Source organism: Bombina bombina, chromosome 8, assembly GCF_027579735.1.
Source record: "Bombina bombina isolate aBomBom1 chromosome 8, aBomBom1.pri, whole genome shotgun sequence".
Classification (NCBI taxonomy): domain Eukaryota; kingdom Metazoa; phylum Chordata; class Amphibia; order Anura; family Bombinatoridae; genus Bombina; species Bombina bombina.
Window position 1 is genome coordinate 187,930,938 of NC_069506.1, and position 6,353 is coordinate 187,937,290.

The following is a 6,353-nucleotide window of genomic DNA, read 5'->3' on the forward strand; positions in this document are numbered from 1 at the left end:
TGTCATATACCTATTAACCTGTAAATGTGGGATGCAATATCTAGGTAGAACCATAAGGAAAGTCAGAAGCAGATGGGGAGAACACTTTAGAAACATAGAGAAAGGTTCACTCAAACATAGTGTATCAAGACATCATGTTCAACATCATTGTGGTACTAAATGTCAATTTTGCATAACCCCTCTAGAGAGAATACAATACAAGCAAGGAACTAATAGGTTCAAAAAGTTATGTCAAAGGGAAACCTACTGGATCTATAAATTTGGTACTCTCTTTCCCACAGGATTGAATGAGAACATAGATATGTCTGCTTTTTGAATATAATATTTTTGTACATCTTGCTGTGGATTATCAGGTCATCATTTTTTTCCATGCAACACTATAGCTATTTAATATTACACAGGTATAATTAGAGGTGTATATATTGACTTTATAGCTATTTTTCTCCTCTTTGTATATCACAGTACAAATTTATATTATATATTACACATATTGACTTTATAGTCATACATTTATTCTTCTTCACTTTTATATATCACAGCACACATGTATGTATCATACATCACATAAGGTTGATCAAATTATAGTCATGATTGGTATATAACACAATCATTTAGGGCACATGCAATGTATATGTGTATATGTATATATATGTGTGTGTATGTGTGTATATATATATATATATATATATATATATATATATGTGTGTGTATGTATATATGTGTGTTCATGTATGTATATCTATATATACCACTTCAAGATATGGGTTTGTTATACCAACATAGAATATACCGGTTTAATACATGTAATACACCCATACTATTATGGATTTATGAATATATATGCTGCACATTAGAAAACATATACACTGTTCACTGAACATTTTTATTTTTATTGTATCATTTTAGTTAAGTCTGCACTCACAATATACACCTCAACATTATCTCCAACACATTAAACAATATTGTTACTACTGTATTTCTATACCATCTTATTTTTGTATATTGAACATAATGTATTACAACCCCGTTTTTACACATTAGAGTAGGTTAATAGATATTCACTAAGTACACTTATCTATTGCTTAATACATACATTTCATATCGCTTAGATTAAGATATTACCACACTTCACTGAATGTACCTGATCCCGTTTGATCTTGGAAGCTAAGCAGGGCCAGGCCTGGCCAGTACCTGGATGGGAGACTGCCTGGGAACACCAGGTGCATTAGACTTAAAATATGTGTGTGTATATATATATATATATATATATGTATGTGTATATATAGATATATATATTTTTTTCAATAAGACCTGCATAATTTAAAGGGCTCTCTCCTATAGAAAATCTTGCTTATACATATTTGACCAAAGGCTGTTAACATCAATAGGTTCTTATATAATAGGGGGCGCCCTAAATGATAACAATATATCAGACCTAGTGAGGTGTATAATGAACAATAGATCAATTAAATTAATACTTTAAATCAATAGTTGTACTAAATATCACACATAAATAACAATAGGTAGTGCTTCAATAATTCCAAATATACAAATAAAAAGTCTCTGAGGAGTAGAAATAGAGGGTGATCTTTAGGCAGCAATCTGTAGAGAACCCGGCCTGGATCCTATAGGGATGATCTACAGTAAAGAAAGAGACAGATGCGCCACATGGCCCAATATTGTTTGTTCAACACAATAATTATGGTCTAGTCGTGCTAGTATAAACTCACAATTTGAAATGCACTTCAGTTAGTGCAATAGGAGCAGTCTGGGATCAATCACAGTCACCCAGCAGACCGACCTCTAGGGTAGATAGGATTAATCTGTAGTGGAAATATAAAGAGACACAGGGGTGCCTATATGGCCTAGTACAGTTTGGTCCCAAGATATATTACTATATTTAAGTAATATACTCACAATTGGTAAAGCATCTCCAGTGATGCAAATCAGGCAGGATGGGATCAATACAGTCACCCAACAGACTATGACAGGGTTCCCACAGGAAGCAAACAGCAAAGGTCCCAATGAAGGCCAAGGTTTGGTCCAAATAATGCACAAGAGCAAGTGTTTTTATAAAAAAAGTAATATTTACTATATAAAAACAAATAAAAACAAGCGACGCGTTTCTCAGCACACAGGCTGTTTCATCAGGCTTACAACATATAACTAAAACACTTGCTACTTATAGCCAACATATGTATCAGCTTTAATTGGACACACCTGTTAGGGGGGTGGCATGAAGAAATTTCTTTTTAGACTACCCTATCAGCATTCGCTATAGTGGATGACAAGTGTAACTCACATTATAGATCATAACATTGTAATGGATGATGTGTACCAACAATAGTGTTTGTTTGTTTGTTTAATTCCCCCACTATGTATTCACATATATGTTTATCCATCCAAAGGATCAAAAAATCCTGTTAGGCACCACTGACAAGTGAACTCATATGCGTGATATAGTTGTACAAATTCCCCGTATTAATGGCTCTGCAGTATTAGAGATGCATTAGCTTACTTGAGGTTAGTATTAATATATACTTGCCTTACTTGAGGTTAATATTGTTATATCGTGTGGCGATGTGTCGATAGAAAGTAAACTTTCATATTGGCATTTCCTACGGCGTTCTCTACTTGTTACTGCGCATGCGTGTGATGTCATCTGTCAGTCCCTGTCTTACAGATGCGCATGTGTGTATCCCCTAAGTATCGTAGCGATATTCTGATGCTAATTAGTTTGTTTAGAGAGGTTCTGATACTAAAAGTATATCATGGTGTGCTGGGATAGTTATTAGGATATGCCACTATATTATTTAGATCAACAAACTTTCCTGTAAATAGAGTTAGGGCAATATCCCATTACGGTTGTAAATATTATCTTCCTCGTCACAGACTAACTATCTATGTTCTTGATCTGAAGTTACCTTTTCCTCAACATAAGTATAATAGTGATAACTGTGTGATGATGATTAAAACGGTGACAATTTGATAAACTACTAATCTATGTTGTATTATCGGAACTAATTATCAACAGAGGCTATAGATATTCATAAGGCATAAGATAATCTATCAGTGTAGTCTCCTAATCAATTTCCGTGAACTAATGTAATGTGTCTAATGTATAGATTGATAGGGATAAATGTATATAATATGTCTATCTGAAGTGTCTTATGTGTTGTTAAATGTACACTATATTAACATCAGCCCAGTCATAATAGTAACATCTCCCAATAAGGACTTCTATGTTTGCGCGTGTCTATTTATATGGGAATATATATATTACATTATCATCAAACTAAATGAACAAGTGCAATATTGTAGTGATCTGTGGGAAACGCAAGTATGACTAATGACAGAGAACCCGTTATTGGCTAAATTAATACCCCATAGAGTGTATATTGTGACTATTAGTGCGACATATATTTATATGTAGTATAATCTACATATGTACACCCTAATTATGTGTAGATGAATTCTAGATGATTTATAAGTGTATACGTGACTGTGTGTATATGTGACTAATATTATGATACATAATATAATTATTATAATAAAAGTATATATAAATATATGCAATAGAGGATTGTGTTAGTGTGTTATATACCAAATCCAATTGATGGTATACTAATAGAAGCACCATTAGTGTCAAAGGCCTATCATATCCTTTGTGTGTATTTTATAAAGGTGTATGTGAAGGTAGGAGGGTATGTGTGATATATGGAGAAATGAGTAAAAATATATAAAGACTTGCATCATTAAGATAGAGATATGGATATATAATTTACATCATTGAGATAGAGGTATAGATATATAACCCTATTTTCGTGGTGACAGACAGTGGTAAGATAATATATCTGTGTACCTAACCTAAGAGCCCTCAGATCACTCATTAAACCAATATAATGAGTGCTGAAGAGGAAAGCAGAAATTAGATAAGTATAGCCAATCAGATGTCAAAAGCGGCTAAATCCACACATTCATTGAGACCGTCTGGTACCAGGGTGTGAAGTTTATGTATCCAGTAGGTCTCCCTACGACGCAAGTTAAGAAAGGCATTGTTACTGTTTCGAGATATTTGCTCAATAGGTAGTATAGACAGCGTTTTTATGCTTCCTTTATGTGCAAAGGCACAATGCCTTGACAGACTATGTTTGAGGTAATTCCTCTTAATGTTGTAAGTGTGTTCACTCCAACGTTTCTTTATAGCACGACTAGTGCGTCCTACATATTGGGCTCCACATGAACAGTTCACTAAATAGATCACATAGGTCGACTCACAGGATAACCTCTTGCTGATTTTAAACTCTTCTCCTGTTTGATTAGAGGAGAAAGTATTGTTACCTCTTTTTATGACTCTGCACATATTGCATTTATTCTTCAAACATTTGTACACTCCAGTTGGGGGAACAAAATTGCCCAGAAAGGTCCTTTTTTGGCATGGTCTATGATCAGAACAAATGACCCTATCCCTTACAATTTTGCTAGGGGCCAGTCTGTTCTTAAGAGTCGGCGCTCTTCTATATACAATCCTTGGTTTAGATGGGATTAGTTTTTTGAGGTGTGGGTCATCGCTAATAATGGGCCAATGTTTTAATATGATTTTTTGGATCTCACGATAGTTACTATTAAATCCAGTAATGAATAATGGTGTTTTATTGTAATTTTCAATTGTTTGTTCTTTTTTAGTCTTTTTTTGGGTCTTATCAGATGTTAAATAAGTGTTCCTGTCATCCTGTAAGGCTCTAAAATATCCTTTTTGGATCAAGTCCAAAGGATATCCCTTTTCCAAAAATCTATCCTTCAAAACTAGAGATTGTTTCTTATAACTTTCGATAGTACTACAATTGCGTCTTATTCGCCTAAACTGTCCGTAGGGCACATTTTTCTTCCAGCTAATATAGTGGTTACTGTTGAAATTTAAGAAACTATTACAATCAACTTTTTTGAAAAAAGTTTCAGATATAATTGTCCCACTCGTAGAAAAGGATAGAGATAGGTCCAAAAATTCAATAGTATTGGATTGAATATTGGAGGTGAATTCCAGATCAAATTCATTGATGTTAAGTGAGGAGGTGAAGATAGTGGCCTCCTCTACAGTGCCCCTAAACAGAATCAGAAGGTCATCTATATACCGGCCATAGAACACCAGACTCGCACCCATAGTAGACCCATATATGTGGGTCTCCTCAAATTTGCCCATATATAAATTGGCAAAACTGGGTGCGAATCTGGTGCCCATGGCCGTACCTTTTACCTGGAGGTAGTAAGATCCCTGATAAAGAAAATAATTATGATGTAATATAAAATAGATTATTTCACTGATGAATTGCTGTTGTCTCAATGGCATATAAATATCGGTTGCCAAGTAGGATTGAATAACCGACAATCCTTTGTCGTGTGGGATATTAGAATAGAGCGAGCTCACATCGCTGGTAATCCACCACAGTTCATCATCAGTTTTTTTGATGTCCAACCTATTTAATTTGTTAAGGAGATCTGTGGAATCCCTAATGAAAGAGGGTAGATTGATTACGTGTTTCTGTAAGAAAGAATCTATATAAGCTGAAAGATGGTCAGTCAGGCTGTCAATGCCTGCCACAATCGGACGACCAGGGGGAAGGGATATATTTTTGTGAATCTTAGGCAAATGATAGTAAAATGCCACATTAGGGTTTTTAGGATAGAGATATTCCTTTTCTTTTTTGGATATAATGCCCTCATCAAATCCTTCTTTGAGTAATGAATAAAGTTGTTTCTGATAGATGGGGGTAGGGTCTTTGGCTAATAATTTATAATAGCTATCATCTTTTAAGATCCTATCGGCCTCTAGAATATAATCCGACCTGTTTTGAAGAACAATGCCCCCTCCTTTGTCCGCCTGGCGTATTACAATGTTCTTATTCGCACTGAGTGATTCGAGGGCTTGACGTTCGCCAGGACTTAAATTATGCCTATATTTGGCTTTTTTTGTTAATTTTTCAAAATCCTTTAGTACCATCGATTGAAAAATACTAATGTGTGAATTTTTCACACGGGGAGGATTAAAATTAGATTTGGGCTTAAAGTCTGTTTGGATGTATTTATCATTCAGTTGTTGCAATAGTGTGTCTGGTTCAAATGTAATGATACCATCTTTTAAATGTTTATCCATGGAGTTAAAAACAATGGGTATACAGTCAGTATTTTTCAGACGTTTCTCTGCGAAGTATTTCTGTAGTGAAAGTTTCCTAGTGAAACTGTTTGTATCCACAAACAATTGAAACATATTAGGGCCATTAGTGGGGCTAAAGGATAGACCTCTACCCAATACTCTGATTTCATCGTCAGATAATATGTGGTCTGACAAATTAAAT

At 34.6% G+C, this 6,353-nt stretch overlaps 1 pseudogene; it reads left to right on the top strand.

Annotated features, from left to right (window-relative positions):
- Positions 1-1,113: 1,113 nt before the first annotated feature.
- LOC128639337 (uncharacterized) lies at positions 1,114-1,232 on the top strand (annotated as a pseudogene).
- The last annotated feature ends 5,121 nt before the right edge of the window (positions 1,233-6,353 follow it).